A 12,629-nucleotide genomic window follows, 5' to 3' on the forward strand; every position below is an offset into this window, starting at 1 on the left:
CCTGCCGCTAACGAACCCATGTTGGTTGCCCCTAAGCATAACCTCCCCTGCTGGTTCCTTGCAGATGTGCACCTGGATAATTTTCTCAAAGAGCTTCCCCAGGACTGAGGTAAGACTAACAGGCCTATAGTTTCCTGGGTCCTCCTTCCTCCCTTTTTTGAAAATGGGAACCACATTGGCCCTTTTCCAGTCCTCTGGCACCATGCCAGAGCACCACGAGTGCTCGTAAAGCTGTGCCAGGGGTCCCGCAATGACCTCTGCTAATTCCCTCAGCACTCTGGGGTGGAGGTCGTCAGGACCTGCTGATTTGAACACATCTAGTCCCACCAGAAGTTCCCTGACTAGGTCCTCTCTGACCCTGGGTCGGGCTGTACCTCCCCTGGGACCGTCGGGGATCCTGGTGAGGGGGATGACCTGATCCCTGCTTAGAAGAATGGAGGCAACGAAATTGTTAAAATAGGTTAGCTTTGTTGTCTGGTGAGACCACCAGATTTTCTAGCATGTCTTGCAGGGGCCCCACGTTACCCAGAACCTTCTTTTTACCCACTATGTATTTAAAAAAGGATGTCTTGTTGTCCTTGATCCGGGTTGCTAGTCCCAGTTCCATCTCCGCCTTGGCCTTCCTGACTGCCCCCCTGTAGCCCTGAGCAGCGGAGGTATAGTCCTCCCTGGTGATGACCCCTCCCTTCCATTGGGTGTACACTTCCTTCTTAGCTTTGAGACTGTAACAGGGTCCCAACTGAAACCCTGTTACTGGAGAGGTTGTGGCAGCTGGAGGTGATTATGGCTCGGCGGGGGCAGAGACGCCCCACGCCCACTGAGAACCAATGGGACTCGGCACCGGGGAATATGAAGAGGGAAGAGGCCTGAGGAAGATGCCTTTAGGCACCACAAGAGAAGGAGACCCCCGTCGAGGACCCTCACTGAGAAGGATCAGGAGGGAGGATCCCAGGCGACAGGGCCAACGTGGGCCAAGCAAGGACTGAGCCCCGGGACTGGTAACCCCTCCCCGCTACTTACCTGAAGCATACGGCAGCAGCGGTGAGTCGGAGGGGAGTGGAGCCACAGCACAGGGAAAAGACGTGGCTCCACGCCGAGACGCGGCGAAGGAACCCTGGAGCCAGGGGAGGGTGGAGGCCACCTGTCAAGCCCCTGAAGAGACAGGGACCCAACACCCTGAACCTGAAGTTAAAAGGGGAGTAGGGCTAGGAGACAGAAACTCCCGGATCCGCGCGCCGGCACCGAGCCCGGCAGGGGAAGCGGGCATCGCCCATAACAAGCTGATAATGAGCTAATTAGCGGTGGGGAATTGAGACACTGCGATATACTTACCGGCCTGATTAAGTTGATGGGGATCCTCCTCGTCAGAGTGCAGGGGATCTCAGAGACAACTCCGACAGACTGCTCCCCCCTCTGAGTTTACCTGTAAGAGAGAGAGCAATAAAGCACCTATATTCTGAAGTTCGATCAAGCATGGTCCTTCGAGGGTACCAGCCATGGTAACATTTCTTTTCTCCCTATTTCTTTAATAAGATCAAAGTCGTGGCAGACGAGAACCAGGGGATTTAGGCAGTATCCTGCACAGACATGCCGACAGAGACATTTCTGGATGCTTTTGGTTAGCCCTGGGGGCTTTTGACCACTCTTGCCCCCTTTGATCCGTGTTGGGATTGCCACTCTTTGGGCTTGGAGGATCCTCTCCTTCAGGAACAACCACTCTTCTTAGACTCGCAACTCCCCACCCCTCCGGGACTTCCGTGCCTCCCCGACTAGTCTCCTTAGCTCAATAAAATCTGCCCTCCTGAAGTCCAGGGCTGCTGTCTTGCTGCAGGCCTTTGCCACACTGCACTGGATGGTGAATTCCAGTAGGCGATGATCACTATCGCCCAGGTGATTGAGCACCCGCAGTCCCCTCACCAGGTCATCGTTTGTGGCCAGGACCAGGTCCAACAAGGCATTTCCCCTGGTGGGACTGTGCACCTCCTGGGTTAGATGGAAGTCCTGTAACACGGCTAGGGACCTACGTGAGCGGTCAGACCTAGCTGACTGCTCTTCCCAGCAAATGTCTATATAGTTTAGGTCACCCATGATAACCACATCCTTTGACTTAACTGCTTCTGCGAGCTGACCTGAGAATTCCCGGTCTAGCTCTTCTCCCTGGTTGGGTGGTCTGTAGTAGACCCCCACCATTAAGTCCCTTTCCCCCCGACCCCCTTGTATTCTGATCCAGAGCACTTCAGCCTGCTCCTTCTCTGACCCAGTGCTGCTCGCTGAGGATGTGAATTGTTCTTTGACTTAGAGCGCCACACCCCCACCTTTCCTCCCTGTTCTATCCCTCCTGTACAGCCTATAGCCCTTGATGTTCACCACCCAGTCATGTGTTGGATCCCACCAAGTTTCCGTGAGCCCCACTATGTCTGGGTTTGTGTTAGCTAGCAGGAGGGCAAGTTCCTCCTGCTTGCTCCCCATACTACAAGCATTAGTGTATAGGCATTTAAGGCCTCCTGAAGGTGTATGCACCGCCCCGCTAATCCCAGGACTATCCAGGCCCCTGTCTCTTACCTGGGTATTTCTTGTGCTCGTTGTCAGTCTTGGCTGGTCTGTTCTTGTGGGTGACACTTGGTTTGGTGTTCCGAGGCTCCCTCCGACCTCATCCTCCCCTTGCCCCAACGAGCCTAGTTTAAAGCCTGCCAGAGGAGATCAGCCAACCTGAAAGAGAACACACACTTACCTTTGAGAGAGAGGTGAAGCCCATCCCACCCGAGCATCTCTCTTGTCTTGAAGTATGGGTCATGGTCCAAGAAGCCGAAGCCCACCTCAAGACACCATTCCCAAAGGTGCTAGTTGACCTCTCTGGTGCAGGTCTCATGATGTTGTCCACGTCCGATCACTGGAAGGACGGATGAGAAGACCACCTGTGCCCCTGTCTCCTTCAGCTTTCCCCCCAGAGCATAGTAGTTCTTCAATAAATAATAATGAGGCTAGACAAAAAAAACTTAAGGAATGGATAAGTAAGGCTAAATACCTGTATAAAAAAAAAAGTTTAATTTAGGGGTGCACCGATAGAGATTTTGGGGGGTGATACCGATAGCTGATATTAAAGGAGGCATATCGGCTGATACTGAGCTGATATCAGATACAGCTGCCATCAGGTGGTAAGTTGGTTGTAGTGTAAGGGGAAGGGGCGTGGGGGGGCTGTTCACCATGGGGGCTGCGGCCCAGGTTGGGGGGGCGGGCTCCCACTGCTGCTTGCACCCAGGGAAGGTCCATGCGCCCCCAGATCTGTGCGGGGCGGGGCGGGCTGCAGCTGCTGGATGGAGCTGGAGCTGGCACTGTGTGGGGCTTATCTCGCTGGGGGCTGGGCTCGGAGCAGACTCTGGGGGCGCTAGGAGGAGGCTGCAGCCACCCCATATTTCACCACAGCTCTGCTTCCAGCCCCGCATCGCTGCCCGGTGCAGCCCCAGCTTTTCCTGGCACTTGGGTGGAGGCAGGACATTCATACAGGGCTGCACCAGGTAGCTGGAAGCAGAGCTGTGGTGAAATCTGGGGTGGCTACAGCCTCCTCCTAGCGTCGCCAGAGCCCACTCCAAGCCCAGCCCCTAGCGAGATGAGCCTAGCGCAAGGCTGGCACTGGCTTCACCCTACAGCTGCAGCCCATCCCCCCTGCCCCCCCCAATCCACCCTGGGTGCAAGCAGCAGCAGGAGCTGCCCCCACCCCATGAGTTGCGTGTCCGTCTCATGCCTGCCCCACCTGGGCAGCACCAGCCCCTTCCTCCCCGCTCCCCTTCCAACTTACCACCTGGAGGCAGGTCTCCACGCTGCCGGCTCTACTCCATGCTGCGCTGCACCTGCATGCAGCACTGGCATTTACTGGCCAAATTATCGGCCCCATAGGGCCAATATCTGATATAGATAAATTTCTTTATATTGGTACCGGTCTGATATCAGACTGATGTATTGATGCACCTCTAGTTTAAATAATACTGTAATTCACCGCTCGGGCAGGTGCAACACCAACTGCTGAAGCTTCCTTAGCCTGACGAAGGGTTTTTGAATCCGAAAGCTTGCTTAATAACTATTCTCCAACCATTTGGGTTGGTCTAATAAAAGATATCAAATTCACCCAAGGAACCTTGTCTGCCATATACCCTGGGCCTTGTAAGCAGAGAAAAGCCCCATGGGCTTGGTCCATGCCCGACCTTTCCCCAAAAGCAGGTAGGAGGCACAGCCCTGCTCCTTCCAGGAGGGAGAGCCACAGATCTAAGTCCTCCCCTCCCAGAACAATTTTAGGAGGCTGAATGGGCTTTTTCTACCAAAGAGAAGCAGCTGGTCCAGTGTACAGCTGTGCTCCCCACACATCTCTGCCTGCTACCAAGCCCCAGCAATCCATCATGCAGCTGTTTACCCTGGTAGGGTGGCTCTGACCTCCATTTGGCAAAGAACATTAACCCAACACAGGGACGTGCCCCTTCTCACCCCCGCACCTGGGGTTTGGCAGGAAGAGCTTGCTCTCTTAAGGAAACACAAGGGCCAAGTCCAGTTGTGCTCACAACTCATCGCAGCGGAGGGAATAGCAGTGTTTGGCCTGTGCCAACAGGGCAGGGACTAACCTGGAGTTTCTTTTCCCCATGCAGGAGGTGCCTGGCTGCTGAGCAGAGCTGAGGAGCAGAGTCCTGAAGAAGGGGCTGCAAACCTGGAGCCAGCCCGGACTTCCCCAGGGCATTTGGGCAAGATGAAGTTGCTGCGACCTGAGGAGAAACAAAGGCCCAAGAGTCAAGGGAGGCCCCAAAAGCAGAGGGAGAATGTAGCAGTGAAGGAGGTGCCATCTCCCCTTGGGCATGGGAGTGGTCAAGGGACAGAAACTAGGGACAGCCCTGAGCACAGGGAAGGATTTGTGGCGTTGAAGAGCCACGAGGGAAAGTTCCACTGTACAGAGACCCTGCATCCGAGCTGAGCCAGTGGGGAGGGCCTTGGAGGGAAGCGGGAGCTCCCCGCCAAGCCCAGAGGCAGAGCCCACCCCTGCCCCGACTGCCAGAAAACTTTCAGCTGCCCCTCACTCCTGGCTCTGCACAAGAGAAGCCACGCTGGGGAGAAGCCCCACCTGTGCACCACGTGCAGGAAGGGCTTCACCTGCCTCTCGACCCTGGCTGCTCACTGCAAAATCCATTCTGGAGAGCTGCACTCCCGCTGCACCAGATCTGGGAAGAGCTTTGCATGCCCCTTGGACCGAGGCAAACACCAACCTGTGCACAGGGGGAAACACCACATGTGACACAGCGATAGTGACAAGACTTTCACCCATTTCTTATCCCTGGCTTGGCACCAGTGCCTCCATGCAGGGAAGCAGCCACACTGGTGCCCTGAATGTGGGAAGAGTTTCACCCAATCCTCCAACTGGGCCAAGCACCAGTGCGTCTACACAGTGCTCTGTGTAGGTGAAGCTCTTCCTACTCCTTCAGCCACACAAACCACCAGCGTACCCACACTGGGGAGAAGCCAAATTGTTGCTCTGTGTGTAGGAAAAGCTTTGTTACATCCTCCCACCTGGCCCAGCACAAGCGCATCCACACCAGAGAGAAGCCACATAAATTCTCTGAGTGTGAGACAAGCTTCACGCTCTCCTCCAGCCTGGATAAGCACCAGTGTATCCACTCAGGGGAGAAGCCACATAAGTTCTCTGAGTATGGGAAGACATTCCCCCACTCCTCCAGCCTCGCCAGACACCAGCACATCCACACAGTGGAAAAAGCCATATCCATGCTCTGTGTGTGGGAAGAGATTCCATATAACCTCCAGGTTCACCGAACACCAGCGCCTCCACACAGGAGAAGCCACATCAGTGCTCCGAGTGTGGGAAGAGCTTCACCCTGTCCTTCTACCTGGCTAATCATCAGTGCATCCACACAGGGGAGAAGCCATATAAGTGCTCTGAGTGTGGGAAAAGATTCTGTGAATCCTCCCGCCTGAGAAAACACAAGCGTCTCCACACTGGGAAGAAGCCACATTCTTGCTCTGTGTGGCAAGATCTTTGCAAGTTCCACCCACCTGGCCTGGCACGTGCGCATCCACACAGGGGAGAAGCCATATCAATGCTCTGAATGTGGGAAAAAGTTCACCCAATCCTCCATCCTGGCCAGCCACCTGTGCATCCACACTGGGGAGAGGACACGTCAGTGCTCCGAGTGTGAGAAGAGCTTCCACGACTCCTCCACCCTGGCTAAACACCAGCGCATCCAGACCCGGAAGCACTCAATTTTGCCAGCAGTTCAGGGAGGGCTTGGGGATATCTACCTGCTCAGCCTCTGCCAGTGGCTGATTTTAGGAAAGCAGTCTCCTTCTCCTGGAGCACTGAAAAATTTTATGCAGCCTTCAGCCCTTGTAGGGCATCTCAAGACCCAAAGGACCCAGTGGCTGGTCCCCAAGTTTTGATCATGGGGAGCAGCTAAGAAAACACCTCAGGCAGGGGTCAGCTCAGATGTGGGGCAACCTATGAGGAGACTACCTTGTATCTGCTTTGGAGACACTCTGCCTTCCCCTTTGTTCTCTAGACAGAATTCTCTGGACCGGCGCCTTGCTGGGATCATTTGATCTCAGCAGTATTCCTACCCAGAGCAGGGCGGGGTGGACTCAGTATCTTTTGAGGTCCGTCCTGGGCCTTAATTTCTATGGTTTCAATGATTACTGCACTAATGATCATAGCAGTCCCTCCGACCTTCACTGGCTGGATAAGGACGCTGTACACAGACGTAAGCAGTGAGGTGCTGGTCAATGGGTTCATGAGCGTGCAGATCATGACAGAGTTGGGGTTTGGCAGGACTGCCCACTTTCTCCGATCCTTTTCATCTGCACCATTGAACCCCTGGCCCAGCACATTAGGCAGGACCCCGGGATGTGCAGAGTTCAGATGCCTGGCGGAAGCAAGAGACCAAGGTCCTAGCCTACATGGATGACCTGAACATCCTGTGCCAGAATAAGTATGCTGTGAGATGTAGCGATTTTAAGTTTTCTGTTATAAATTAAGCTTGTTATTGTACTTTAATATCTTGTTATTGTATTTTTATATAGCAAAACAAGTATTCTTTCTTATGATACTTGGATGTATGGATGAATGAATGTAGAGTGATTGGTAAGAGCAGAAATAAGCTATGTGTCAGCAAACAAGTTGCCAAATGGTGAATGATGTTGAAGTGGCTGAAGAATCCAGTCTGTACCAGGCAAAGAATAAAGATAAGCAGAAAAGACAAGATTGAAGACAAAGTCTGCAACACCTCAAAGCGAGAGACTCCGGACACAGCCTGCACCAGCGATAATGGAAGAGTGTTGTAAAGACAGTGATTGAAGAGCAACTCCTAAAGACAATGATGCATGAGCCTAACTGCCTGTCAGGATGGAAAAGTACTGAGATTTCAGACAAAGGAGCCACAGAATCAGGAAAGGCAGACCAGTCACCCAACACCAACTTGATAAGCCCTATAAAGGAGAGAGACTTAGCAGCAAGAAGTAGGAAGACACTCTGAAAACTTCACCGGAAGCAGAGATGCGTTTGCACGCCCTGCTTCTACTCTCGTACTCTCTAGGCTGGCCAGCTACTGTGGTACTGAACAACAGATTTTGGTAACTATAACATCTGCAGAGTGATTGAGAGTGAGTGTGCATGTATGTGCGAGCGCTCTTTTGAATTTTATAATCAATCAACGTGGCATTTTGCCTTATCCTCCCTCATAAGGTCTCGCTTGTCATTTGAGCAATTGGTTATTTGTGCAACTGAGAGAGTCCTGTGGCACACACAGGTTTATGAAGCGGCAGCAGGGGCCAAGCTCAACATGAGCAAAAGCACCTACCTGACCAAGAGTGAGCTTGGGGACCTGCACTCCCTGGGGGTCTCAGTCTCCTGTGAGGGGGTCAGGATCCTTGGGGTGGAGTTTGACCATGAGCTAAGCGGAAGGACAGCCTGGGAGAAGGAGGTGAAGGTGAAGCAGAGGTTGGGTCTGTGGCACACACATCACCTCTCCGTGGAGGGGCGTGTGGCACTTATGAAGGCAGTGTTGCTACCAGTGCTTCTGTATACCACACTGGTGTTCCCCCCCTTGTCAAGTATTTTGCACGTCACCTCCTGAGACCATGGGGGGGTGTACCCACCAACCAAAGGGAGACTGTGTACCAGGTTCTCCAGGGTCCTGAATGAGTTCCAGGGCAAATACAGGCTACACAAGGAAAGCCCAGCAGCTCTGACCAACCACAGGAAGATGCAGAAGGCAGTCAGAGGCAGACAAGCTATTGACTGTGGAGCTGCTCCCTGAAGATGACTGCCAAGCTGTCTGGGACCTACGAAAAGACCACAGAGACTTGAACTGGCTAGTAGCCCACAGTGCACTCCCAGTGAAGGTGTGGAGGCACAGACTGAGGTGAGAGACTAGCCCCAACTGCCCCAGGGAAAGCTGCCAAGACAAGATCGAGACCATCGCTCCTATGCCAAGGTAGTGTGGAAAAAGGTAAGCCAGCTCCTTGAAGAGACAGGAGTCATTAGGGAGGCAGCACTATACAGACACCTAAGTAAACATCAGGGTCCCCAACAACCCACTTGGACCAGTTTGTGTCCTGTGTCAGAAGCGCCCTGTGGCAACATGGGAACCTACTGATGTACAGACACTTGAGCTAGATGAAACCGACTGTGTTAAAATGTTTCTGAGCGAACTTCAGTCCTATTACTGGAAAGTGGCGGGAGAGGGCAGAGAAGATGCAGCCAACTCCACCTGGAAAAGGGACACTTGGCACATGCAGTTCAAAGATAAGCCCCGCCCAAGAGGGGGAGCGGACAGGGAGAACGAAGAGGACGATGATGCAACTGGACCCGGAGACAATGAAGAAGACAGCATCAGAATCAGCAGCAGCAGAAGTGACGGTGGCATCGACAGCAACAAAGGCATGAAATGAATGGAGAATGTAAACCCCAAATCGGGGCTTGGACTAAGGAACTGCAGATACAAAGTAATCTTGGGGACAGTGATCATCAATTTATTGAATTTACTATCCAGCAGAGGTTGGGAAAGAGAACCAGTAGGACAGAAGTGCTAGACTTCAGAAAGGCCAACTTCAATATGCTCAGGAGATTAATTAGTGAGGCACTGATAGGGGCATTGGTGAGATGGGAGTCCAGGAAGGGTGGTCATTCCTCAAGGGAGCGATCCTATAGGCGCAGAAGGAGACAATTCCATTGTGCTTGAGAGGGAGCAAAGGGGCCAAGAAACCCTCTTGGCTGAACAGGGAAATTCAGGAAAGCCTAGGGGCAAAAAAAGAGGTATAACAGGCTGTGGAAGCAGGGGGTAGCTACCACGAAGGAGTATACCTGCCTGGCCCACACTCGCAGGGAGGCAGTTAGACAGGCCAAAGCTGCAATGGAACTTAGGCTGGCAACGAAAATTAAAGACAACAAAAAGTCCTTCTAAAAGGTATATAGGGAGCAAAAAGAAGGCGCAGGGTAACATAGGACCTCTACAGGGCAGACTAGGGTGATTAGTGACTGATAGGAGGGACAAGGCTGAACTCTTCAATTAGTTTTGTGCTTCTGTATTCCTGAACACAGACCAGGACAAATCTCCGAATTGGATTATAGACGAGCACAGGAGGGAAACCAGCCCACCAACTGTTAGCACCAACCTAGTAAAGGGACACTTGGAGGGGCTGGATGTGTTTAAGTCAGCAGGCCCGGATGATCTTCATCCAAGGGTGCTGAAGGAATTGGCCTGTGTCATAGCAGAACCACTGACACGGCTGTTTGAGCACTCATGGTGCTCAGATCAGGTCCCAGAGGATTGGAAAAGGGCCGATGTGGTCTCTATTTTCAACAAGGGGAGGAAGGAGTGTCCAGGTAACTATAGGACAGTTAACCTCACCTCTATCCTTGGGAAAAACCTTTGAAAAATTATTAAGGATCACATTTCTGGGAGTCCACCAGGAAAAATAATGCTGAAGGGCAACTAATACGGGTTCATAGCAGGTAGATCAGGGGTGGGAAAAATGTGGCCCACAGCCTGCAGGGCCCCTATAAAATTTAGAAAATTAATATTTATTTGTCCCTGGCTGCCTGGCATGCAGCCCTCAATGGCTTGCCAAAACTCAGTAAGCGGCCCTCTGCCCAAAATAATTGCCTGCCTGTGAGGTAGATCCTGCCTGACTAACCTTGTTTCTTTTTATGACCAGGTCACAAAATGCTTAGATGTAGGGGACGAGGTAGATGTCATCTACTTGGATTTTAAGAAGGCTTTTAATACAGTAGCTCATTCAATTCTCATAAATAAATGAGTGGCAGTGACATAGATGATTGATTACATGGTCAGGCAGGTGGCAAATTGGCTAATGGGATGCACCCTGAGTGGTGGTGGACAGGTTGGCATTGACCTGGAAAGATGGGAGTAGTGGAGTTCCCCAAAGTTCGGTCCTTGGACCAGTGCTGTTCAATGTCTTCATCAGCAACTTGGATGAGGGCGTGGAGAGCACCCTGTCCAAATTCGCAGATGACACCAAATTATGGGGTAAACACACTAGTGGGCAAGGAACGAATCCTGGTGGATCTGGATGGGTTGGAGAAGTGGGCAGAACAGAATAGGATGTAGTTCAACAAGGACAAGTGCAAGGTGTTGCACCTGGGGAGAAGGAATCACCAGCACGCTTACAGGCTGGCAGAGGACCTTCTCAGCAGCACAGCAGCGGAAAGGGATCTCGGAGTCATGGCTGACTCCAAGATGAACATGAGTCGTCGCTGTGATGAAGCGATCAGTAAAGCTAACTGCACTTTATCATGCATTAGTAGGTGCATCACAAACAGGTCCAGGGAGGTGATACTTCCCCTCTATGCAGCACTGATAAGACCACAGCTGGAGTACTGCATCCAGTTCTGGCCACCACACTTCAAGAGGGATGTGGACAACCTTGAGAGGGTCCAGAGGAGGCCACTGATATGGTTAGGGGCCTGCCGGTAAAGCCCTACAAGGAGAGACTGAGGGACCTGAATCTTTTCAGGCTCCACAAGAGAAGACTGAGAGGTGATCTTGTGGCTGCCTGTAAATTCATCAAGGGGACAGCAAGGGATAGGAGATGTTCTGTTTACCAGGGCACCCCTTGGAGTAACTAGAAATAAGGGCCACAAACTGGCGGAGAGCAGATTCAGGTTAGAAAGGAAGAAATTCTTTACGGTGACGGTTGCCAAAATCTCAAATGGGCTTCCACGGGAGGTGGTGCTCTCCCCTACCTTGGGGGTCTGTAACAGGGGCTTTCTTGGGGCCGATTTTTACCTTTGGCCTGCCCACCTGTTCTGGGGCAACTGCTCACCTTCCCTCCTGCCATGCCTTGTTGTTAATTAATGAATGATCTTAATTAAGCAGGAGGGTGCCCATTTCATGCCCCGATGCCAGGGGGCGCTATCTGCGGCTCTGTACCTCCCCAACACCGCAGCCCATGCCTTGCAGATGACATCCATAGTTCTTACAGTCACTGGCCCCAGACTTCTCTGATCAGGACCCCTCCAAGATCCCTCCGTTCCTGTGGCCTTCTCCACCTTCATCCAGGCTATCTAGCTCCCTGAAACTATGTTCCCCTCTCCGGCATGGTCCCCCTGGGACCTTTGGCCATACAGGCCCTGGCCTCACCTCCAAGGCCAGTCAGAAACCCCAGGCCCTCAGCTCTGGACGTCCCTCGTGGTGGGCCCCTGGCCCTTTTGACCAGTTTGGTCCTGGCCCCAGCATTGACCAGTCAAGGGTACTCTCAGTCAGGCCTCTGAGCCTCTAACCCCACTCTCTCTCTGGGGTCTGCCCTACTAGTGGGTGACCCACCCAGTTGTGGGACCTGGGGTTAAGGTGCCCTGACCCGCCGTTCACTGGGATGATCACTGGCCTGGCATTTCCTGGGGGCTCCCGCACCACTGAGAGCCCCACCAGGTCACCCACTCCTGGCAGGGTGCAGTTTTATGTCATGCCCAGGACCAGGAGCCTCCTAGCCATCCCCTACAGCTCCTCCCTGTCCTCCACGGTGGTCTATAAAGCCTCCCAGCCGCATGATGTTGCTGCCCGGCTGCCAGCAGGGACCTGATCCCTTTATATAGGCAGCCAGGGATCTAAAATGGCCCTGGCAAGCAAGCATCTGCTGGCTGCTTGGCCCTGGTCTTAAAGTGGTAGCACCCACAGTGCCCTGCCACAGGGGAGACTGGACAAACACCTGGCTGGGTCATCTGACCCCCATGCTTTTTCCTGCCCAGGGCAGGGGGCCAGACTTGATGATCCGGGGGGGAAGTGGGCAGGGGGGAAGATGAGGGCGGGGGAAGCTGTGGACCACCAAACCATGTGGCACCCACTAGGACAGCCCAGCCTGAAGAAAGAGAGCATTGGGACCCTGCAAGCCATGGGGCGGCCAGCACTGCGGCACAGGTAAGAAACGAGAAGGTAAGAAACAAAGGGCCCCTTGGGACTCGGAGCGGGGGGGGCAGCAAAGGCACCAGTCGCAGGGCTCAAGTGCCTATATACTAATGCTAGGAGCATGGGAAACAAGCAGGATGAACTAGCGCTCCTGCTTGCACTAAACACCTATGACTTAGTGGGGCTAACGGAAACCTGGTGGGATTCATCCCACGACTGGGC

At 53.2% G+C, this 12,629-nt stretch overlaps 1 pseudogene; it reads left to right on the forward strand.

Annotated features, from left to right (window-relative positions):
- Positions 1 to 1,473: 1,473 nt before the first annotated feature.
- Positions 1,474 to 9,674, forward strand: LOC112548887 (annotated as a pseudogene).
- Positions 9,675 to 12,629: the final 2,955 nt, after the last annotated feature.

The sequence above is a fragment of the Alligator sinensis genome, unplaced genomic scaffold (genome assembly GCF_000455745.1).
Source record: "Alligator sinensis unplaced genomic scaffold, ASM45574v1 scaffold1419_1, whole genome shotgun sequence".
NCBI lineage: Eukaryota > Metazoa > Chordata > Crocodylia > Alligatoridae > Alligator > Alligator sinensis.